Raw genomic sequence first — 25,049 nt, forward strand, 5'->3', positions numbered from 1 at the left:
TGTACCTGCGACTTAAAAATTTACATATGTTACACCAAATGATATGACAGATCAGATTCAAAGAAGAATAAGGAGTATAATCCACATTTGCCCTGTTCTGGATGTGCTGCCAGGCATTGCTCTCAAATTCCCCACATACTGCCTCATATTTTTGGTCTGTTCCTTATAAAAGTCTCTGGCAAATGACTGAGGACTACAGTTGATAAATAATGACCGATATTTCGTTTTAGATTTCATATATTTCAGAAAATGCGCAACGATGCAAAATCTGTTATTACAGCATCTTTCTATGTATCGAAGCAATATTTCTAATTTTATTCATGAGTTTAGGACTTCATCCTTCATTATTTTTTGGCTTTGTCCTTGATTCTTCAGCTAAGAGGTCAACAGGTATGCTCCCAGGATAAGCACATCATGCAAAAAGAAAAACAGTAGTTCTAGGACACTACAAAACTGTAAGATACCCAAACAGAGTGGCTAAAAACCTGACCATATACTACATCCAACAGGCTAAAGACTACTGTCATTCTCTAATGTAATCCTTGAGGATGCTGTGGTGTGCAAGTAAACTTGCCAAAACAGTAGATGTTCGAATAACCACCACTGCAGCAGCCTAGGCTATATGCATTACATCCTGCCAAGGATATAGCAGTTGGCCATCCTCAAACACTTCAGGGCACCTTCCATGTGCCCAGTCAGCTGAAGCTATGCTGATTAAGACAGGTCTGAGTGCCAAGCCCTTCAGAGCTTTCATGCCATTAGAGAGAGGGAAGCTAAATCCTGAGAAGGCCAATACAAAGAAAATCATAATCACAATAATGTCCAGAATCTGGAATAAAAACATACAAAAATAAGGAGGATGAAGGGAGGAAGCAACTACTGCAGTAGTGATCATTCAAATATCTACTGTTAAGTTTGCTTATACATCTGTGCTATGTTCTTCATATGGATCACTGCTGCGTATGGGTAGATTACCGTAACATATACTGACAGGGAGGAGTGAGGAGGAAGGAAGAAAGTCCAGGACCACCTGAAGAATGGTCATAACAAAGCCTGTCCTAGACCTGAAGAAGGACTCTAATTCAGTGTGCTTTGTAAAGGTGCACACAAAGGACTAACCTACTGATTGTAGAATACTTCTAGAATCCAACCATTTCCAAAAAAAAAAGCAGATGAAGCCAAGGCTCTAGTACTGCGAGTCTTGCTTTTGCCGGAAATAGTTTTGTTGTGGTGGGTGTAACAAAAGGACATTCTTTTTTATTGTCTTTACAAGAACTTCACAGTCCATCCCTTCCCTCTTTCATTGTGTAAGCTATTTAAGTAATTTTCCCATTCACTTTTTTCAATAGATCTGCAACACTGTATATGCCCATCCAGTATTGCTCTTCAGTAAACCTCCCTTACTACAAATTGCCTCATGCTCATTTTCCCAAGAACTCTCAATTGCTTGGCATCTTTGCCACACTGTGACAGGGTCCTGAATAAATCCTGCTCCATCCTTGGCAGATAAGAGATTTATTTTATTGTTTTGCACTTCAGTTAACTGTTTTAAAGTGATTCTACATTATTTCTGCTTTATTTGTTTATGTTCGCACTTTTGAATCACTTTAAGTCCCTAATACTTCGAATCGCCTTCCCCGGAAGCTTACTTTGTTTTGTGGTGGCATTACATGCTCAAGCAACCTTTTTTTAGTGTTTTAACATTAAGAGGACTGGGATATCCCAGTCAGTGGCAGTATCAGCAGTCTGGTCTTTCTGAGATGGAAAACACCATAAGAAAGCTATGAGTGTACTCGTTTTATTGGCCAGAGGGCTCAGAAGCCATCTTCCTGTGTTTTAAGTACCTGTGTAAACCTGGTACATTTGTGTGCCTGCTGCTAATCGTGCAGCAGGGACTACTAGTGTCCTGTACAGACACACTCAGAAACCAAATTTCCCCTATAAAACCACCTCTGAAACTGTACCAGCAACTCAGAGCGTAAAGAAAAGTAGCACACAGCAACTAGTCTGCCTGTTGAGGAGCACCCAGCCTTGAATTTAGTAATATACAGCCCAGTCTGGTCTCCATCCCCAAAATCACGTATAGCTAACCCACTATTAACCCCTTGTGCATCCACTATTAACCCCTTGTGCATCGCACACTAGTAGCTCACCCAATAAACGACATGACATAATGGATATGATTGCTCTAAATTTCTCTGCAGCTAGTTTGGTGGATATGGATATATTGAGACAATGTACCAGTTGTCTACCATTCACTGACAAATATTTAATTCTCAAAGAAACAAATACAGTATGTATGAGATATATAAACAACAAAGGAAATCAAAGGTTGGTATACAACCACAAACTTAGAAACCAAAACAAAAATGGTTCTCCACTCCAAAAAGGAAGTAAAAAATCCAAAACAGTCACAGTGGTAAAATTAGACAAATATATACATCAGACCCAAGCAAAAGGGTTTTAAGCACAATAATAACAAAAAACATGTTTTTCGTACGTCAAAAAATGTAACGGATATCATCATAAAACAAGTAACCAGGCAATTTATAAGTTTAAAACATCAGTCACATGTCGTGGTTATAAATTAATCAATTAAAAACTATCTAATTACTAAGAACATTAAGAAATATAAAAGAAAATATAAAGTTCATTTAATAATAGTAGTAGTAAATCATACCTTAAATCCAAATTGACTCATCTAATAGCATAACACCAAACAAGTGTATATTGTCTGCATATGTGTTACAACCTAAACTTTTTAATTTGTATTTTTTTAAACAATAACTGAAAAATCAAAACAATTACAGTATAGCCTCTCTGTTGTTGGCTTTAAATTAGAAATTAAGGAAGCAGGTATTTAAATCTGGGGGGCAGGAATAAACCTTAAAAGTACAGTTGTGTACACTTACCATAAATGTAGATGTTCGAGTGTATTCACTGTTGCAGTCATTACATTTGGGTAATCCTGCTGGCAGGTTGCCCTCAGTCGGCCTGAATTCCAAAGTCCTTGGTCCTGCGTCAGCTTCTGTCGTCCCTTCCCTGACGTCAGGTCGTCAGGGGTATAAAAGATGCGACCAATGCCATTTTCTTTAGTTTTTCTTGCCCCAGATGTCAGGTGCCCCCCTAAAAGGGTAGTAAAAATTTATATACATATAAATACATGCACCAATATAAACTTTACCTTCATCTACAAGCAAATACACCACAGAGGTTGTATAAATCAGAGAAGGAAGGATAGGTTCCATAAGAAGAAAGGGGGGTGGCGGGTGGGTAACCTGGACTGCAACAGTGAATACGCTCGAACATCTACATTTATGGTAAGTGTACACAACTGTACTATGTTCTTCATGTTTCACTGTTGCAGTCATTACATTTGGTTAGATTCCCAAAGTTATGGATGGGAGGCTGGAGCTAAACAGCATTAGGAGCGGCTATGAGGCCCTGCAGAACTGCAGTGGTAAAGCCTGCCCTGGATTTAGAGTAGAGTGGCAGATGATAGTGCTTGGTAAAGGTGTGCACTGAACTCAAGTAGCAGCCTCTAAAATGTCCTTGGTTGGTACTCCCCTGAGGAAGGCTGCTGAAGTGGCTGCAGCTCTGGTTGAATGTGGCCTAATGCCCTTAGGAACTGGCTTGCCATGGTGTGAGTAGCAGAAATGAATGCAGTGGCCTATCCACTTTGAAATAGTCTGCTTTGAGATAGCCTTTCCTTGTGATCCTGCAGCATATGCCACTAATAATTGTTCAGTCTTTTGGAAAAAATTGGTTCTGTCCAAGTAGAATCTAAGCTGTCTGTGTACATCCAAAGAATGCAGAATTCTCTCCCCCTTGTTCTGTGGATTTGGATAAAATGTTGGCAGATGAATCGTTTGGTGAAGAGCCACACTGGACACCACCTTGGGCATAAATGTTGGGTTTGTCCTGAGAGAGACCCTGTCTGGATAAAAAATGATAAAAGGTTCCACAGCCATGAGTGCCTGAAGCTCTGAAACTAGTCTTGCAGAAGTTATTGCTATGAGCAGAGCTGTTTTCCAAGATAAAAACTTTATATCAACTGGCTCAAAAGGTGGCAGGGTGAGTTTTTCCAAGACATAGTTGAGGTCCCATGCAGGCATTGGTGATGATCTTGGAGGCCTTAAGTTTTTGGCTCCTCTGAGGTACTGTTTTAGTAAGGGATGAGAAAAGATTGGTGGCTCTGTATTGTAATGTAAAAAATGTTATGCTTTTTTACAATTGCATCTTCTAATTTGACCTGTTATGACTTTTTGTATTTTTTTAATTGGATGTATTATGACTTTTATATCTCTTTTTAGGTCTTTCTTGGAGCTTTTCTCCCCAGGCTTCTACTGAAAATGGACATGTATCCAGTTAGACTAGCCCGGTTAACAAATGTAAAATAAAAATAAAATAAATAAATAAAATAAATAATGAGCCGAAATGGCAGAGGCATGAATTTTAATAGATGAAAAAGATAGGCCTTTGTCCAGTATCTCAGTTAAATATTGCAAAATCTTAGGAATATTTGGCACAGCTGTATCAGTTCCTTGTGCCTGGTTCCAAGCACAAAATCTCTTCCATTTTCCAGCATAAGATTTTCTAGTACTAGGCCTTCTGGCCTCCAAAATGACATCCATCACAGCTTTACTGAGAAGTGTGCTTTGTATGATTACATTATCCGCCATGCTGCCAGGTTTAAACTCCTGAGTTGGCTGTGCAGGATCTGATTGTTTTGCTGGGACAGTAGATGAGGTAAGGTCCAAGATGGACATTGAAACAAGCTCTTTAGTATTGGATACAAGTACTGGCGGGGCCAGTCTGGGGCAATTAGTATCATCCTTGGCTTCTCCTGTCTAACCTTTAGGAGTACCTTGGGGAGGAGAGGCAGAGGGGGAAATGCGTATACTGATAGGTTTTTCCAGCTGAAAGATAGGGCGTCCACTTTCCATGCTTGCCTGTGATAAATCCTTGTGCAGAATCTTTTTAGTTGGTAGTTGTGAGGGGAGGCAAATAGATCTATGTCCAGTCATCCCCATTTCCTTGTTATCATGCTGAAGATTTGTGGATCCAGGTGCCACTCGTGGGGATCCATGAGGTTTCTGCTTAGGTCGTCTGCCAGAGTATTTTTCCTTCCTGGCAGGTGTACTTAGTAAGTCAATGCTGTGTCCCACAATGTCATGGCTAGTCTGCAAAGAGGGTAAGAATGAGTGCCCCCCCTGCTTGTTTATATACCACATGACCGTGGTGTTGTCTGTCTTTATCAGTAGTTGTCCTGGATGAAGTAGGTCCTTGAAGGCTGTCAGGGCATTTTGAAATGCTAGCATCTCTTTTTGATTGATATGTAGATGCATTTGGTTTGAGGTCCATGTGCCCTGAATGCATCTTCCTGCCATGTGGGCCCCCCAGGCATAATCTAATAAATCCGTTGTTAGTGTTTGCCTGGCTGGGGGTAATGTGAATGGCTGTCCCTTATTTTGGTGACAAGCCTTTGCCCACCATCAAAACTCCTGTTGCAGGCAGGGAATGAGAGTAATCATAGTTTCCAGGCTGTGACAATGTTGACTCCAAACACTTTTTAGGTACCATTGAAGTTTCCTCATATGCAATCTTGCATATGGAATTAGTAGGATGCAGGATGCCATGAAGCCCAAAGCCTGCCGAATTTTTCTTGCAGATAACTGGGCCTTTGTTGCCAGCATTTTGAAACAGGTAGTCAGTTGCCTTTGTTTGTCTGGCGTGAGATAAGCTATCTGGGCAGTTGTATTTAAGCTTGCACCCAGGAATATTATCTCTTGCGAGGGTACTAGATTTGATTTATTTTCGTTGACTGTGTACCCTAGGCATGTTAGAAGTCTTTTCACAAATGCCAGACGCTGTAGAAGAATGTCCTTGTTCTCTGCTTGAATTAGACAGTTGTCCAAGTAAGGATATATTTGTATTCCTCTGTCTGCAGAATGCAATTACTGGTGCCAGACACTTTGTAAAGACCCTGGGCGCAATAGATAAGCCAAAAGGCAGTGCAGAGAATTGGTAATGCATTGAGCCAGTCTTGAATCGGAGGTATCTTCTGCATATTTGTCTGACTGGGACATGTAGGTATGCCTCTTTTAGGTCTAAAGTCACAAGCCAAGCGTTCTTGCCCAGCAAGGGCAGAAGCTGCTGCAAAGTCAACATCTTGAATTTTGGTATATCCAGGAATGTGTTCAAAATAGATAGGTCCAGTATTGGCCTCCAGGCCTTGTCCTTTCTGGATACCAAGAACAGTCTTGAGTAAAATCCTTGTCCCTGCTCTTGCTCTGGTACTAGCTGAATGGCCCCCATGTCCATGAGGGATGAGACCTGTTTTTGTGCCTCTGCCGATTGATTTTTTTTTTGGCAGATCTGGCCAGCCGTTTGCCTTTGGCAGGGTATGGAAATGGAACTTGTAGCCTTGTGACACGATATTTAAGACCCACTTGTCCTGGGTTATAATGTGCCAATCTTGAGAAAAAAGTGCTAATTTTCCCCCTAAGGGGGCTGCCAGGAGGTAAGTGCTTGGTGCAGGCAGGGGGAAGTCATTGGGACTGTTTCCTGAATGATTGTGATTTGTCTTCTCCAACTTTGGAGGTAGAAGCCCCCCATTGTTTGGAGCGGAATGAACCTTGCGCCTGGGGTCTGCCTCTAGGGCATCTGGGTCTGCCCCTTTGGGGTCTGTCTGACACAGGAAAGGACCAATTCTTTGTTGGCCAGTGTCTACTAAACCTGGGTGGCTGTACTTGTAAAAAATCTTTGACCGTTTGCATAGATTTAGTTTTGTCCTCGATTTTCTTTAACACCTCTTCCGCCTTATCACCAAACAAAGTATCATGCTGTAAAGGTGCATCTAATAATTTAACTTTAACATGATCAGGCAGATTTTGTTCCTTTAACCAAGCATGCCTCCTAATTACAGAACCTGTAACTGCGGCCCTGCAGGAGGCCTCTAAAGAATCAAAACCACATTGCAAAGTATGCTTTCCAACTTGTTCAGCTGCATGCAATAAATCCTGCATTTCCTTGTTTTCTGCACATTCAGAGTTTAACATTTTCTGTTTAAGCAATGCCATGACATGTTGCTGATATTTGGGCATATGAAACTGACAGTTTAAGGCCCTTATAGTCAAGGTAGCAGATGTGTAAACCTTTTTTCCCCATCTATCCAGTGCCCTAGAATCTCTGTCAGAGGGGGTAGGGTTTTTTGCAGTGGAAGCCTTAACTCCTTTGGGACCCTGAGAAATAGTTTCTGGGTCTGCAGCAGGGTTTTTAAAAAGGGATTTATGTGAGTCAGGGACCCTGTAGTATTTGTCAGGCTTAACAGGAGCTGGAGGTAAGGAGTCAGGGGTAAGACTAGACTCCGAAAACACATCTACAATGTCTAACACAGGTGGGATGGCTAGTGGCTTGTGTTGAGGTAGTAACAGGAAATCCCTGAGCCTCTTTTTAGATTCTGAAAAATCTTGGTTCTCCCAGTGGAAATGCTCCCTCGTGGTATGTAAGTTTTCCCCAAAAGAATAGTACTCTGGAGGAGAAGCTGAAGGAATAGATTCTTCAGCATCAGAATCCTCATGGGGGGAAGAGAATATTCCTGATCAGAAGAGGAATCAGAAGAAATGGAAACCTGATCTGAAGAATCATAGTCAGTCTCCTGCCTAGGCCTCTTATCAGGAGGGGGATGGGAACCCCTGATCAAGGTAATCAAGTCTTCGGCCATTTTGAGCATCTGCTTTTTGGGCATGGAGGCCTGTCCACGTGGCTCTTGAGTTTGCTTCTTTGCCTTTGAAGGTGCTTTAGTCTTTGCCTTTGAAGTCGGTTTAATGTATAGATGTTTAGGTCTGAATACACTCTCAGAAGCCGGTGCCTGCTGAGCGGCTCTGGACCCATCTGAAGGAATAGCATCCGAGGCTCCAATACCTTGAGTTTCCAGTGGCATAGCCGACTCCACATAGGAGTCGGTAGCGGCCTGAGACTCTAAAGTAGCGGGCGTCAGGGGCTGCGAAAGCACCTCACTGAGAACCGGCGAATCGGCGACTAGCTTAGGAGAAGCTTCGTTGTCGGTTTTGGGCCACAGTTGTCTATCTTTTTCTTTGCGTTTTTTGTGAACTCCGGTGGTCAGATAGCTATCCGACGAGAATTCTGGATAATTAAACCTGCGCCCAAAATAGTTTAATGCAAAATCATACCGACGCTTAATAGTGCGTTGGTTAAATCTAGCACAAAACCGACAACCTGAAATGTTATGGTCAGGGCCTAGGCAAGGAATACAGTACGAATGAAAGTCCTTATGAGGTATTTGCTTCCCACAACAAATACAATTATTAACTTTTTCTGACATTGGTCTGCAGCAAGAAAAAAGTTTCCTCAACAGGGTACTTAGCTTTATAGAAGACTTGGGATCTGAAACTCGAAAATCTCAGGAGTCGGCCGACCAGCACTTGCGAACTGCTTCTGCTTCGGGCACCACACGGCAAGAAAGACTAAAGAAAATGGCTGATGCAGGACCCAGGACTTTGGAATTTAGGCCGACTGAGGGCAACCTGCCAGCAGGATTACCCAAATGTAATGACTGCAACAGTGAAACACGAAGAACATCTGCCATAGCAGCTCTTTAAATTCTATTCAATCCTGCCATGTGCCACCCTTAGGTTTAATCACAAATTTTTTTCTAAAATAACAAAAAAGAATTGACTAAATGTTTTGCACTGAAGCGAGTGTCTGTACAGTGCATTGTTAACATTACCTTTAGTAATGTAACAATGTTCGTAAATTCGCTTTTTCAACGCCCATTCAGTCTTAACAGTGTAAGGCTGAACAGGTTGCAAGATACACCACCCCTTTTGTATGGCAGTTAACTCTACAGGGGTAAATAGTGGTCCTTAAAATATTATTCAGAGTAAAAGAATCTTTTTCCAAAATATACCTACACTGATTATAGGCACCACATTTTTTAGTTCCTTTATGTCCATTTACAGCAGTATTAAAACAGTCGGAATTCTCCACAATATTTTAATATTTCTAGCTCTTCTATAAATAAATACTGTTTCATTACCCATGATTGCTTTAATTTTGTCAACACTTTCTAAAATATTCCAATTTTTGTGGACTATATTTTTAACTGTTTTAGAAACAGAGTTGTACTACAAAGTTAATGCTCTGTTATATCTATTATTATGAGTTTTGTCAAAAGCAGTTCTTTGAACACTAAAAAACATGCATCTGGAGCGTTTCTTCCCAGGCCTCCACTGAAAATTGGCTTTGTTCCAAGTCAGACTTTCCCAGTTAACAAATGTTAAATAAAAATAAAAGGTTCGGTACTATCATTATATGAAATTCCAAGAACACAGAAGTCATATTCAGGACTGCTTGGTCAACTCCCTCCAAGCTTTCCTCAATTTAGAGAATACAGACACCTGTGCAGTTAATGGGCTCACGTTTAAAGCCGCAGCAAGTACCCTGGCAGTGCAAGGCTCTAGTGACTTCCACACATTTAAACCAGCAACTGCACAGACAGGGACTAAATGTGAAGGTGTCTCGAGCTACAATAAGCATACCTCAAGGTTGGTTAAACCGGATGATGCACTGGAGTTTCGCCACATCCAGATTACCATAGACAAAGTCCCATACCATATGCTAGTAAGCTACTGGCCAACCTCTATGTCCCATGAAACCCCTAGTTTGTACTCAGACCTACTGGAAATACTCACCATTGAAACAAATACCATACTCATGGGGGACTTGAATTACCCCTTCTACAAAGTGCGAATCTTACATGACCCAAATATGCAGGTGCAGAGACTCCAAGACTTTGTAAATACAAACACCCTGGACCAGGTTGTGCATACACCTACTACAGGTGAAAACAAAATGGAGCTGGTACTTACAAATATGGGAGAACACTGCACTCCCCAAGTGTCATGTCCTCTCTGGTAAAGTCAGACTATATAGCAATCTCCTTCAAAATAACAATCAATTTTGTAACCACAGAAAACCCTGTAAAAGATAGGAAGCACTTCAAGGCAACCCACCTTTAATTAAGTGGTAACCTGTCAAAATTTCAAGTCCCTCCAAATCCAGACAATACAGCAGCCTACACAGAATAATTCACAGAAGTTCTGTACAGCCACGCCAATGACTGCATAGAGACTGCTGTACCTACTAGAAGTAAGCCCAAAACTAACTCAAAAAAAAAAAAAAAACTACCTTGGTGGAATCTAAAATTAAACAGGTTGTATAACAAAAGAAAAATGTCATAGCTAAAGTTAGAAAGTAGAACACAAAAAAAAAAAAAGATAAAAACTATCTCATCAAACTTAAACAACTAAAAGGATTAATTAAGTCCAATATTAAGTCCAATAAAGTACATTTTGAGGTAAAGATAGCATCCCAGGCCAAGGACAACCAAAATGTCTTCTTTATCTATGTCCAAAACCTCAAAGGCAGTACACAAAGTGTGCTGAACTGTATTTTGGAAATGAAGCCACATTCACAAAATGTGGAGATATAGCAAATCCCCTGGCTGACATATTCAGCCCCAACTAAACCGCCCTGTCACACCCAGCCACCTCCCAGGAAGCCCCATCTAACATAAACCTTCCATCAGTAGGCAGCAGATCTTAGATGCACTCTCTTGGGCTAAAAATACAGCTTCAGTGGGCCACAATAATATTGCAAGATACCTCCTAAATAGCCTGAAATATAACCTATCAGGCCCACTGCAGTCAGTATTCAACCACAGCCTCCACACAGGCTTTATGCCACATGAATGGAAGACTGCAATGGCCACCCTCTGCACAAGGGTGGACCATCAATGGATCTCTGGAGCTACACACCCATAAGTGTGACTTGTCTCACACGTAAAGTCATGGAAAGAATTATTATGGATATGATTAAAGTACAGTTTTGTACCTACCATAAATGCAGATGTTCGAGTGTTCACATTGCTGCAGTCATTACACTTGGGTTATCCTGCCGTCAGGCGGTCCTGCAGTCGGCCCGAATTCCAAAGTCTTGGTCCGGCGTCGGTTGCTGTCGCTTCTTCCCTGACGTCAGTGCGCCAGGGGTATATAAGATGCATCCGTCGCCATTTTCTTCAGTTTTTCTTGCCCCAGATGTCAGGTGCCCCCAAGTAGGTAGGCAATACATATTGCTAATCAAAAATATACAATAAAAACAATACAGTACAGTTTTGTACCTACCATAAATGTAGATGTTCGAGTGTTCACCCTGCTGCAGTCATCACACTTGGGTTATCCTGTCGTCAGGCGGTCCCGCAGTCGGCCAGAATTCCAAAGTCTTGGTCCGGCATCGGTTGCTGTCACCTCTTCCCTGATGTCAGTGCGCCAGGGGTATATATATTGCAACCAATGCCATTTTCTTCAGTTTTTCTTGCCCCAGATGTCAGGTGCCCCCAAAAAAGGTGGTCAGAAATTAATACCAAAAGGAGTAACCACAGCACAAACGCAAAATCCCTTCAGCTATAAGCAAATACATCAGTAAGGCATAGAAGAGATTTAGCCAGTAGATCAGAGGGGATGGAGGGGGGGGGGTAACCTGGACTGCAGCAGGGTGAACACTCGAACATCTACATTTATGGTAGGTACAAAATTCAATGTGTTACCCTGCTGCAGTCATCACACTTGGGTTGAATCCCAAAGCTAAGGTAGGGGGGAGGTATCATAGATGGTTAGTGGAGGCTATAAGGCCCTGCAGAACTGCAGTGGCGAAGCCCACCCTGGACTTTGAGTAAAGAGGTAAGTGATAGTGTTTGGTAAAGGTGTGTACTGAACTCCAAGTTGCAGCTTCTAAAATTTCCTTGATTGGAACCCCCCTGAGAAAGGCTGTAGAGGTAGCTGTAGCCCTGGTAGAGTGGGATCTAATCGTAGCAGGAACTGGTTTCCCATGATGTGTATAGCAGAAACGTATGCAATGACCTATCCATTTAGAAATGGTTTGCTTTGAAATAGCCTTCCCTTGAGAAGCTGTAGCATAGGAAACAAAGAGCTGGTCAGATTTTATGAAAGCCTTAGTTTTGTCCAAATAGTAACGAAGCTGCCTGTGAATGTCCAAGGAATGCAGGAGTCTCTCACCTTTGTTCTGTGGATTGGGGAAGAAGGTGGGTAAGTGGATGGTTTGATTTAAAGCTACACTGGAACCCACCTTAGGCACAAAGGAAGGATTAGTTCGTAGAGAAACTCTGTCTTGATGAAAAATGAGGAAAGGTTCCACTGCCATTAGTGCTTGTAGCTCTGAGACTCTTCTAGCTGAAGTTATTGTTAGGAGCAGGGCAGTCTTCCATGATAGGAACTGTAGATATGCAGAGAAAGCTGGTTCAAAGGGAGGTAGCGTTAGTTTTTCCAGAACAAAATTGAAGTCCCATGTTGGTGCAGGAGCTCTCCTAGGTGGTCTAATGTTTTTTGCCCCTCTGAGGAACTGCCTTAGAAGAGGATGTGAAAATAAAAGTGGATCCGTGTTGTGAGCTGAAATAGCCGAAGCATGGATTTTAATTGAGGAAAAAGAAAGTCCTTTATGCAACATCTCAGTTAAATACTGTAGAATGTGAGGCATGTGAGGCTGAATTGTGTCTTGGCCTTTAGCTTGGTTCCAGGCACAAAACCTTTTCCATTTGTCCGAATAAGCCTTCCTGGTACTTGACCTCTTGGCTTCCAGAATAACATCCAGAACTGCTTGTGAAAGAGGTGCTGGTTGGATGCTTAGAGGATTTGCCATGCAGCCAGATTTAAAGTTTTGAGCTGGCTGTGAAGAATCTGATTGTTTTGTTGTGTGAGCAAATGGGGGATTTGAGGCAATATCCATGGTGGGCTGTGGGCCATATTTTTCAATAGCGGATACCAGTGCTGGCGTGGCCAGTCTGGGGCTATGAGAATCAGTCGTGGTCTCTCCTTTTTGACTTTCAAAAGAACCTTTGTGAGCAGAGGCAATGGAGGGAAGGCATATACTGTCAGGTTTTTCCAACTGAAAGAGAGAGAGTCCACTTTCCAAGCTTGATGGTGAAATGTCCTTGTACAAAATTTTATCAGTTGATAGTTTTGAGGACTGGCGAACAGGTCTATGTCTGGAAGGCCCCAGTTTTGAGTTATCATTGCAAATATTTGTGGATCTAGTTTCCACTCGTGGGGATCCTTGATGTTTCTGCTGAGGTCGTCTGCCAATGTGTTCTTCTGTCCTGGCAGGAATTGAGCTTGTAACTGGACTTGGTAGGCCAGAGCTGTGTTCCATAAGGTCATTGCTTGCCTGCATAGCGGGTAAGAATGTGTACCCCCTTGTTTGTTTATGTACCACATTACTGTGGTGCTGTCCGTCTTTATTGCAAGTTGTCCTGGATGTAATAGATCCTTGAAGGCTGTCAGAGCTTTCTGTACAGCTAGCATCTCTTTTTGATTTATGTGCAGATTTCTTTGATCTGCAGTCCATAGGCCTTGAATGCATTGTCCTGCCATGTGTGCCCCCCAGGCGTAGTCTGAAGCATCTGTTGTGATAGTTTGCCTGGCTGGGGGCAAGGTGAAAGGCTGACCCTTGTTGAGGTGACATGCCTGTGACCCCACCACAGAAATTCCTGTTGTAGGCAGGGAATGAGAGATATCATTGTGTCCAAGCTGTGACTGAGTTGAGACCATATGCTTTTTAGGTACCACTGTAATTTCCTCATATGCAGCTTTGCAAATGGTATTATTAGTATGCAAGATGCCATGAAGCCCAAAGCCTGCAGAATTTTTCTTGCAGTGAATTGGGTCTTTGTTGCCATTGTCTTGAAATATTGAGTCAGTTGTAGTTGCTTGTCTGGCGTAAGATAAGCCTTCTGGGCCGTTGTATTCAAGCTGGCACCCAGGAATGTCATTTTTTGTAAGGGTACTAGTTTTTACTTCTTTTCGTTTACTGTGTTCCCCAGGCAGTTTAGTAGATGCTTTACAAAGGCCAGATGATGTAAGAGAATGTCTTTGCTTTCTGCTTGGATGAGGCAGTCGTCCAGGTATGGATATATTTGAATTCCTCTTTGTCTGCAGAATGCAATTACTGGTGCCAGGCATTTTGTGAAAACTCTGGGCGCAGTAGATAAGCCAAAGGGCAGTGCAGAGAAGTGGTAATGGGTTGAACCTGCAATGAAACGGAGGTATCTTCTGCAACTTTGTCTGATAGGGACATGCAGGTATGCCTCCTTGAGGTCCAACGTAACTAGCCATGCTTCCTTGCCCAACATGGGAAGTAGCTGCTGTAGTGTTAGCATCTTGAATTTGGGTACTTGTAAATAAGTGTTTAGAATTGAAAGGTCCAGAATTGGTCTCCAGGCATTGTCCTTTCTGGGCACTAGAAAGAGTCTTGAATAAAATCCTTGGCCTTGCTCTCGAGTAGGTACCAGTTGAATGTCTCATGTCCATGAGAGCTGTAATTTGCTTTTGTGCCTCTGCCCATTGATTTTGTGGCAGGCTTGGCATTCCTCTTTTCATTGGCAAGGTGTGAAAGTGGAATCTGTATCCTCGTAAAATTATGTCTTGGACCCATTTGTCCTTTGTGACAATGTGCCAGTTGTCTGCAAAAAGTGCGAGTTTCCCCCCCAAGGGGGCTTCCAAGAGAGTAGTGCTTGGCCAGATGAGGTGCAAGTCATTGAGTTTTCCTTCTGGTGGTTTGAGACCTGTCTTCTCCTCCCTTCTGTGTTGTAGAGCCCCATTGGCAAGGTTTATACTGGGCTTGTGGTTGTCCTCTGCCTCTTGGGCGTCTGTATGTACCCCTCTGTGGTCTGTCAGTGGCTGGAAAAGACCAATTTTTTGTTGGCCAGTTTCTGCTGAAGCGAGGGGGTTGTACTTGTAGGAAATCTTTGACTGTCTGCATAGATTTTGCCTTATCTTCCATTTTCTTTAAAACTTCTGCTTTAACTCCAAAAAGAACATCTTGCTGTAAGGGAGCATCTAGTAGTTTTGCTTTAACATGATCAGGCAGAGTTTGTTCCTTTAACCAAGCATGCCTACGTATAACAGACCCAGTGACAGCTGCTCTGCAGGAGGCCTCCAAAGAATCAAACCCACATTGTAAGGTATGTTTGCCCACCTGCTCAGTGGCGTGCAACAGATCCTGTACTTCTTTCAATTCAGATTGTTGAGGGAGAGAGGTTATTCTTTGCTTTAACTGAGAGATTAGAAATTGCTGATACTTAGCATGTGAAATTGACAATTCAGTGCCCTCATAGCTAGTGTGGCTGAGGTGTAAACCTTTTTCACCCACCTGTCTAGTGCTCTGGAATCCCTCTCGGAAGGCACTGGGTTTTTAGCCATAGAAGCCTTAGCCCCCTTGGGACCCTGGGAGATAGTCTCTGGGTCAGCTACAGGGCTTTTGTAAAGAAATTTGTGGGAATCAGGCACTCTATAGTATCTGTCTGGCTTAGCCGGAGCAGGAGGTAAAGAGTCTGGGTTGAAACTGGATTCTAAACAGACATCATCCACAATGTCCAAAACTGGTGGGATGGCAAGTGGTCTGTGTTGGGGGGAGTAAAGGAAATTCTCTGAGCCTTTTCTTTGAATCAGAGTAGTCCTGACCTTCCCAGTGAAAATGTTCCCTCATAGTGTGTAAAGTTTCCCCAAAGGAGTAGTCTTCAGGAGAAGAAGCTGAGGGAATGGAGTCCTCAGCATCAGAATCTTCATAAGGAGAGAAAGAGTAGTCTTGGTCCTCAGAGCAGTCTGAAGAAATGGACATCTGCTCAGAGGATGCATAATCTTCCTCTTGTCTAGGCCTTTTGTCAGGAGGGGACTGGGAACCCCTGATTAAAGAAATCAAATCTTCAGCCATTTTGAGCAACTGTTTCTTAGGCATGGGGCCTTGAAGAGGAGACTGAAGTGCAGTCCTTTTAGATTTAGAAGGAGTCTTAGACTTAGAAAACGTTTTAATGGTGAGAGTCGTCGGTCTGAAAACGCCTTCAGAAACCGATGGCGTTTCTGTAGTACCGATGTCTTTTGTAGCAAAGTCGTCGGAAGGGTCTGAAGTAAAAGGCTGCGTCGGCCTGGTACATTCCATCAAAATTTCTGTAGCGGTCTCGGGTTCCATATCTGCGGTAGTCAGGGGGCTGCGTCGGAGCCTCACTGAGGACCGGAGAACCGGAGACCGGATCGGCCGAGGCCTCGGAATCTGGCTTAGGCCTGGGCTGTCTGTCCTTATCCCTGCGTTTTTTGTGCAAGCTGGTAGTCGGTTGCTCCGACGGCATGGTGTAGTTAAATTTCCTACCGAAGTAGTGTCGTGCAAAATCAAAGCGTCTTTTAATAGTACGCTTATTAAACCTAGCACAAAACCGACAAGAAGTGACGTCGTGGTCTGGGCCTAGGCAAGGTATGCAATAAGAATGAAAATCCTTATGAGGTATTTGCTTCCCACAAGAAATACAATTGTTAATTTTTTCTGACATTGGTCTGACGCAAGAAAAGTTTCCCCAACGGGTAACTTAGCTTTATAGAAGACTTCGGTCTGAAATTCGAATTCGAAAATCTCAGGAGTCGGCCGACCGGCACTTGCGAACTGCTTCTGCTTCGGGCACCACGCGGCAAGAAAGACTGAAGAAAATGGCGTCGGTTGCAATATATATACCCCCTGACGCACTGACGTCAGGGAAGAAGCAACAGCAACCAACGCCGGACCAAGACTTTGGAATTCCGGCAGACTGCGGGACCGCCTGACGACAAGATAACCCAAGTGTGATGACTGCAGTAGGGTAACACAATGAACATCTTCAGTTACCAGCAAATACACCCCAAAGGTTGTATAGGATAGAAAGGTATAGATAAGCCCAGCTAGTTCAGAGGGGATGGAGGGAGGGTAACCTGGACTGCAGCAGTGTGAACACTCGAACATCTACATTTATGGTAGGAGAAAACTGTACTATGTTCATCATGTTACACTGCTGCAGTCATTACACTTGGGTAGAATCCCAAAGCTGAGGTTGGGTGGCTAGTCTATAAAGAGTTAGGATTGGCTATGAGGCCCTGCAGAACTGCAGTGGCAAACCCTGCTCTGGATTTAGAGTAAAGAGGCAGGTGGTAATGCTTGGTAAAGGTGTGCACTGAACTCCAAGGTGCCGCCTCCAAAATTTCCTTCGTAGGTACTCCTCTGAGAAAGGCTGTTGAAGTGGCTGTTGCCCTGGTGGAATGTGGCCTAATGTTATTTGGGACTGATTTTCCATGCTGTGTGTAGCAGTACCGAATACAGTGTCCTATCCATTTGGATATAGTCTGCTTTGAGATAGCCTTGCCCTGTGATCCTGCAGCATATGCTACAAACAGTTGCTCAGTTTTCCTGAAAGCCTTTGTTTTGTCCAAGTAGAAACATAGCTGCCTGTGTATGCCCAAAGAATGCAGAAGTTTCTCCCCTTTATTCTGGGGGTTTGGATAAAAAGTTGGCAAATGGATGGTTTGGTTAAGAGCCACACTAGATACCACCTTTGGCATAAAGGTAGGGTTTGTTCTTAAAGATACCCTGTCCTGATGAAAAATTATAAAGGGTTCCACTGCCATTAATGCCTGTAGCTCTGAGACTCTTCGTGCTGAAGTTACTGCCAGGAGCAGACCTGTTTTCCATGATAAAAAGTTTTGATCGGCTGTATTGGCTGGCTCAAAAGGTGGTAGGGTCAGTTTTTCCAAAACGAAATTGAGGTCCCAAGTTGGTGTTGGTGCTCTCCGGGGCGGTCTTATGTTTTTGGCCCCTCTGAGGTACTGCTTTAGCAAGGGATGAGAGAATAAAGGAGGATCCGTGTTGTAATGTGCTGAAATGGCAGAGGCATGGATCTTAATTGATGAGAAGGATAGGCCTCTGTCCAGCATCTCAGTTAAGTATTGTAAAATCTGAGGAATGTTTGGAACAAGAGGGTCAAGGCTTTGAGCCTGGTTCTAGGTGCAGAATCTCTTTCATTTTTCTGAGTAAGCTTTCCTGGTGCTAGGCCTCCTGGCCTCCAGAATGGCATCCATAGCCGCTTTAGAGAGAGGTGTTGTCTGTTTGACTAATGTATCTGCCATGCAGCCAGGTTTAGGGTTTTGAGCTGACCGTGCAGGATCTGATTGTTTTGTTGAGTCAGAAGGTGTGGAATTTGAGGCAAAATCCATGGTGGGCCTTGAGCCAAGTTCTTTAAGATAGGGTACCAGTGCTGGCGTAGCCAGTCTGGAGCAATCAGGATCATCTGTGTTTTTTCTTGTCTGGCTTTTAGGAGTACCTCTGAAATGAGAGGCAGTGGTGGGAGGGCATAAACCTTTAGGTTTTTCCAGCTGAACAGAAGAGCATCCACTTTCCATGCTTGTTTGTGATAAGTCCTTATGCAGAATTTTTGTAGTTGGCAATTCAGTGGGGATGCAAAAAGATCTATGTCTGGGCATCCCCACTTTTGCATTACCATGCTGAAGATTTGTGAATTCAATTTCCATTCGGGAGGGTCCATGATATTTCTGCTTAGATCGTCTGCCAGAGTATTTTTCTTTCCTGGCAGGAATTGGCTTGTAGGTGAACTTGACACGTTAGAGCTGTGTTCCACAAGGTCATGCCTTGCCTGCATAAGGGATAAGAATGAGTGCCCCCTTGCTTGTTTATGTACCACATTTACTGTGGTGTTGTCTGTCTTTAGTAGTAATTGTCCTGGATGTAGAAGGTCCTTGAAGGCTGTTATGACATTTTGAACAGCCAACATCTCTTTTTGATTAATGAGAAGATGCATCTGGTCTGTGGTCCACTTGCCCTGAATGCATTTTCCTGCCAGGTGTGCTCCCCAGGCGTAATTCGAAGCATCTGTTGTTAGAGTTTGCCTGGCTGTGGGTTGGGTGAAAGGCTGACCCTTGTTTAGGTGACATTTATTTATTATTATTTTATTTTACATTTGTTAACCGGGCTGGTCTAGCTGGATACATATCCGTTTTCAGTAGAGGCCCGAGGAGAAAAGCTCCAAAACAAAATGGAAGTACATGTTTAAATTACAAAATTCAAAGTATAGTTACTACAAAGAGAATATAGATTACATATGCAGGAATGAAAAATTACATAGATGTTATATAAGATAAGGACAGACAGGAGGTTATACACAAAACATTGATTTTGTTATATTACTGGAAAATAGACTGAAATCGGAGAATCTTCCTAAATTGTTATGCCTGTGCCCACCATCGAAACTCCTGTTGTAGGCAGGGAATCATTGGTATTACTGCTTCTAAACTGTGAGAGTGTTGAGTCCAAACACTTTTCAGGTACCATTGTAATTTCCTCATATGCAGTGTGGCATATGGTATTAGTAGGATGCAGGATGCCATGAATCTCAGGGCCTGCAGATTCTTTCTTGCAGGGAGATGGGACTTTCTTGCCAGCAAATGAAAATACTGAGTTAGTTGAACTTGTTTGTCTGGCGTGAGGTAAGCCATCTGGGCCGTTGTATTTAAGCTGGCACCCAGGAATATAATCTGTTGCAAGGGCACTAGTTTTGACTTCTTTTTGTTTACTGTGTGCCCTACAGAAATTAGCAACCTTTTACCAAACGTCAGATGCTGGAGAAGAATGTCCTTTGTCTCTGCTTGAATGAGGCAGTCGTCCAGATATGGATATATTTGAATTCCTTTTTGTCTGCAAAATGCAATTACTGGTGCCAGGCACTTTGTGAAGACCCTGGGCGCAGTAGATAAGCCAAAGGGCAGTGCAGAGAATTGGTAGTGCATTGTACCAGCTTTGAATCTGAGGTATCTTCTGCAATTTTGTCTGATAGGGACATGCAAGTATGCCTCTTTGAGGTCCAGAGTAATAAGCCAAGCCTTCTTGCCCAGCATGGGTAGAAGCTGCTGTAATGTCAACATTTTGAATTTCGGAATATCCAGGTAAGTATTCAGAATTGAAAGGTCTAGTATGGGCCTCCAGACCTTGTCCTTTCTGGGGACCAGGAAGAGTCTTGAGTAAAATCCTTGTCCTTGTTCCTGGAGTGGTACTTTTTGAATAGCTCTCATGTCCATGAGGGCTGAAATTTGTTTCTGTGGCTCTGCCCATTGACTTTGTGGCAGGTCTGGCATTCCTTTTAGCCTTGGCAAAGTATGAAAGTGGAATCTGTAACCTTGAGACACAATATTCAGGACTCATTTGTCTTGGGTGATTGTTTGCCAGTTTTGAGAAAAAAGTGCTAGTTTTCCCCCTAAGGGGGCTTCCAAAAGGGACATGCTTGGCGTACAAAGGGGAAAGTCACTGTGACTGTTTCCTGTAAGGTTGAGACTTGTCCTCACCACCTTTTGGGGTTGAAGTGCCCCACTGTCGTTGTCTGTTTGAGCCTTGGGGTTGAGATCTGCCTCTTGGGTGTCTGTATCTGCCTCTCTGTGGCCTGTCTCACTGGAAAGGACCAATTCTTTGTTGGCCAATTTCTGCTAAACCGAGGTGGCTGTACCTGTAAGAAATGCTTGACTGTTTGCATAGATTTAGCTTTATCCTCCATTTTTTTAACACCTCTTCTGCCTTAACACCAAACAAAGTATCATGCTGTAAAGGAGCATCCAATAATTTTGCCTTAACATGATCAGGTAAACTTTGTTCTTTTAACCAAGCATGCCTTCGAATTACAGAGCCTGTAACTGCGGCTCTACAAGAGGCCTCTAAAGAATCAAAACCACATTGCAGAGTATGTTTTCCCACCTGTTCAATTGCATGCAATAAATCCTGCATTTCTTTACAATCAGGAGCTTCTGGGCTTGCAAGCATTTTCTGTTTTAACTGAGCCATTAAATATTGTTGGTACTTAAGCATGTGAAACTGGCAATTTAAAGCTCTTACTGCTAAAGTTGCAGAAGTGTATACTTTCTTCCTCCATCTATCCAAAGCTCTGGTATCTGTCAGAGGGTACTGGATTTTTTGCAATGGAAGCCTTAACCCCTTTTGGACCCTGGGAAATAGTTTCTGGATCAGCAGAAGGGTTTTTGTAAAGAAACTTGTGAGAGTCGGGGACTCTATAATACCTATCTGGCTTGGCTGGAGCAGGGGGGCAAAGAGTCAGGAGATAAACTGGATTCAGAGAAAGTACAGTTTTGTACCTACCATAAATGTAGATGTTCGAGTGTACACCCTGCTGCAGTCATCACACTTGGGTTATCCTGTCGTCAGGCGGTCCCGCAGTCGGCCAGAATTCCAAAGTCTTGGTCCGGCATCATTGCTGTCACTTCTTCCCTGACGTCAGTGCGCCAGGGGTATACATAATGCATCCGACGCAATTTTCTTCAGTTTTTCTTGCCCCAGATGTCAGGTGCCCCCAAAAAGGTGGTCAGTAATTAGTACCAAATTAAGTAATTTTTGCACAAACACAAAATCCCTCCAGCTATAAGCAAATACATCAGGAAGGTATTGTAGAGATTTAGCCAGTTAGATCAGAGGGGATGGAGGAAGGGTAACCTGGACTGCGGCAGGGTGTACACTTGAACATCTACATTTATGGTAGGTACAAAACTGTACTATGCTCATCGTGTTACCCTGCTGCAGTCATCACACTTGGGTAGAATCCCAAAGCTAAGGATGGGTGGAGGAGTTATAGAGGGTTAGAGGAGGCTAGAAGGCCCTGCAGAACTGCAGTGGCGAAGCCAGCTCTAGTCTTAGAGTAAAGTGGTAAGTGATAGTGTTTGGTAAAGGTGTGTACTGAACTCCAAGTTGCAGCTTCCAAAATCTCCTTGGTTGGAACCCCCCTGAGGAAGGCTGTAGATGTAGCTGTTGCCCTGGTAGAGTGGGGCCTAATGGTAGCAGGAACTGGTTTTCCATGATGGGTATAGCAAAAACGAATGTAATGTCCTATCCATTTGGAAATTGTTTGTTTTGATATAGCCTTCCCTTGTGAAGCTGTAGCATAGGACACAAAGAGCTGGTCAGATTTTCTGAAAACCTTAGTTTTATCCAAGTAGTAACGAAGTTGCCTGTGAATGTCCAAGGAATGCAGGAGTCTTTCTCCTTTGTTCTGTGGCTTTGGGAAGAAGGTGGGAAAGTGGATGGTTTGATTTAAAGCCACACTGGAAACCACCTTAGGCATGAAGGAAGGATTAGTTCGTAGAGAAACTCTGTCTTGAAGGAAAATGAGGAAAGGTTCCACTGCCATTAGTACCTGCAGCTCTGAGACTCTTCTAGCTGAAGTTATTGCTAGCAGCAGGGCAGTCTTCCATGATAGAAACTGTAGATCTGCAGAGAAAGCTGGTTCAAAGGGAGGTAGCATAAGTTTTTCCAGAACAAAACTGAGGTCCCATGTTGGTGTAGGTGCTCTCCTGGGGGGGCCTAAAGTTTTTTGCCCCTCTGAGGAACTGCCTTAGAAGTGGATGTGAAAATAAGGGTGGATCCGTGTTGTAGTGGGTTGAAATAGCTGATGCATGGATTTTAATGGAAGAAAAAGAAAGTCCTTTGCGCAACATCTCAGTTAAATACTGTAGAATCTGAGGCATGTGAGGCTGAAGTGTGTTTTGGCCTTTAGCTTGGTTCCAGGCGCAAAACCTTTTCCATTTGTCCGAATAGGCCTTCCTGGTGCTGGGCCTCCTAGCTTCCAGAATAACATCCATAACTGCTTGGGAAAGAGGAGCTGGCTGGATGCTTAGGTGATTTGCCATGCAGCCAGATTTAAGGTTTTGAGCTGGCTGTGAAGAATCTGATTGTTTTGCTGTGTGAGCAAATGGGCAATTTGTGGTAAAATCCAAGGTGGGCCCTGAGCCATATTCCTCAATAGTGGGTAGCAGTGCTGGCGTGGCCAGTCTGGCGCTATGAGTATCAGTCGTGGTCTCTCCTTTCTGACTTTCAGAAGCACCTTTGTGAGGAGAGGCAATGGAGGGAAGGCATATACTGTCAGGTTTTTCCAACTGAATGAGAGTGCATCCACTTTCCAAGCTTGATGGTGAAGTGTCCTTGTACAAAATTTTGTTAGCCGATAGCTTTGATGACTGGCAAACAGGTCTATGTCTGGAAGGCCCCATTTTTGAGTTATCATTGCAAATACTTGTGGATCCAGTTTCCACTCGTGGGGATCCATGATGTTTCTGCTGAGGTCGTCTGCCAATGTGTTCTTTTTTCCTGGCAGGAATTGAGCTTGTAACTGAACTTGGTAAGCCAGAGCTGTGTTCCACAAGGTCATTGCTTGCCTGCATAGAGGGTAGGAGTGTGTACCCCCTTGTTTGTTTATGTACCATATTACTGGGGTGTTGTCTGTCCTTATTGTCAGTTGTCCTGGATGTAATAGATTCTTGAAGGCTGTCAGAGCATTCTGTACAGCTAGCATCTCTTTTTGATTGATGTGCAGATTCCTTTCATCTGCAGTCCATTCACCTTGAATGCACTGTTCTGCCATGTGTGCCCCCCAGGCGTAGTCTGATGCATCTGTTGTCATAGTTTGCCTGGCTGGGGGCAAGGTGAAAGGCTGACCCTTGTTGAGGTGACATGCCTGTGACCACCATAGAAACTCCTGTTGTAGGCAGGGAATGAGAGATATCATTGTGTCCAAGCTGTGGCTGTGTTGAGACCATACACTTTTTAGGTACCACTGTAATTTCCTCATATGCAGCTTAGCAAATGGTATTAGTAGTATGCAAGATGCCATGAAGCCCAAGGCCTGCAGAATTTTTCTTGCAGGTAGCTGGGTCTTTGTTGCCATTGTTTTGAAATATTGAGTCAGTTGTAGTTGTTTGTCTGGCATCAGGTAAGCCTTCTGGGTCGCTGTATTCAAGCTGGCACCCAGAAATGTCATATTTTGTGAGGGTACTAGTTTTGATTTCTTTTCGTTTACTGTGCACCCCAGGCAACTTAGAAAATGTTTTACAAAATCCAGATGTTGTTAAGAGAATGTCCTTGCTTTCTGCTTGGATGAGGCAGTCGTCCAGGTATGGGTATATTTGAATTCCTCTTTGTCTGCAGTATGCAATTACTGGTGCCCGGCATTTTGTGAAGACCCTGGGCGCAGTAGATAAGCCAAAGGGCAGTGCAGAGAATTGGTAATGGGTTGAACCTGCAATGAAACGGAGGCATCTTCTGCAACTTTTTCTGATAGGGACATGCAGGTATGCCTCCTTGAGGTCCAACGTTACTAGCCATGCTTTCTTGCCCAACATGGGAAGAAGCTGCTGTAGTGTTAGCATCTTGAATTTGGGCACTTGTAAGAAGGTGTTTAGAATTGAAAGGTCCAGAAATGGTCTCCAGGCATTGTCCTTTCTGGGAACTAGAAGGAGTCTTGAGTAAAATCCTTGGCCTTGCTCTCGTGTAGGTACCAGTTGAATGGCTCTCATGTCCATGAGAGCTGTAATTTGTTTTTGTGCCTCTGCCCATTGATTTTGTGGCAGGTTTGGCATTCCTCTTTTCATTGGCAAGGTGTGAAAATGGAATCTGTATCCTCGTGAAATTATGTCTAGGACCCATTTGTCCTTTGTGACAATGTTCAGGTTGTCTGCAAAAAGTGCGAGTTTTCCCCACAAGAGGGTTGCCAAGAGAGTATTGCTTGGCCAGATGAGGTGCAAGTCATTGAGTTTGCCTTCTGGTGGATTGAGACCTGACTTCTCCTCCCTTCTGTGTTGTAGTGCCCCATTGGCAAGGTTTATACTGGGTTTGTGGTTGTCCTCTGCCCCTTGGGCGTCTGTATTTACCCCTCTGCGGTCTGTCAGTGGCTGGAAAGGACCAATTTTTTGATGGCCAGTTTCTGCTGAAGCGAGGGGGTTGTACTTGTAGAAAATCTTTGACTGTCTGCATAGATTTTGCCTTATCTTCCATTTTCTTTAAAACTTCTTCTGCTTTAACTCCAAAAAGAACATCCTGCTGTAAGGGAGCATCTAGTAGTTTTGCTTGAACATGATCAGGCAGAGTTTGTTCCTTTAACCAAGCACGCCTACGTATAACAGACCCAGTGACAGCTGCTCTGCAGGAGGCCTCCAAAGACTCAAACCCACATTGTAAGGTATGTTTGCCCACCTGCTCAGTGGTGTGCAACAGATCCTGTACTTCTTTCAATTCAGATTGTTGAGGGAGAGTGGTTATTCTTTGCTTTGAGAGATTAGAAATTGCTGATACTTAAGCATATGAAATTGACAATTCGG

The 25,049-nt window shown here is 43.4% G+C and overlaps 1 protein-coding gene across 1 annotated transcript in view; it reads right to left on the bottom strand.

Moving 5' to 3' along the window:
* UFM1 (ubiquitin fold modifier 1) overlaps window positions 1–25,049 on the bottom strand; it is a 343,593-nt gene that overhangs the window by 617 nt on the left and 317,927 nt on the right. The gene's annotated exons all lie outside the window — the stretch shown is intronic.

Source organism: Protopterus annectens, chromosome 5.part1 (genome assembly GCF_019279795.1).
Source record: "Protopterus annectens isolate FY-2018-M chromosome 5.part1, PAN1.0, whole genome shotgun sequence".
NCBI lineage: Eukaryota > Metazoa > Chordata > Ceratodontiformes > Protopteridae > Protopterus > Protopterus annectens.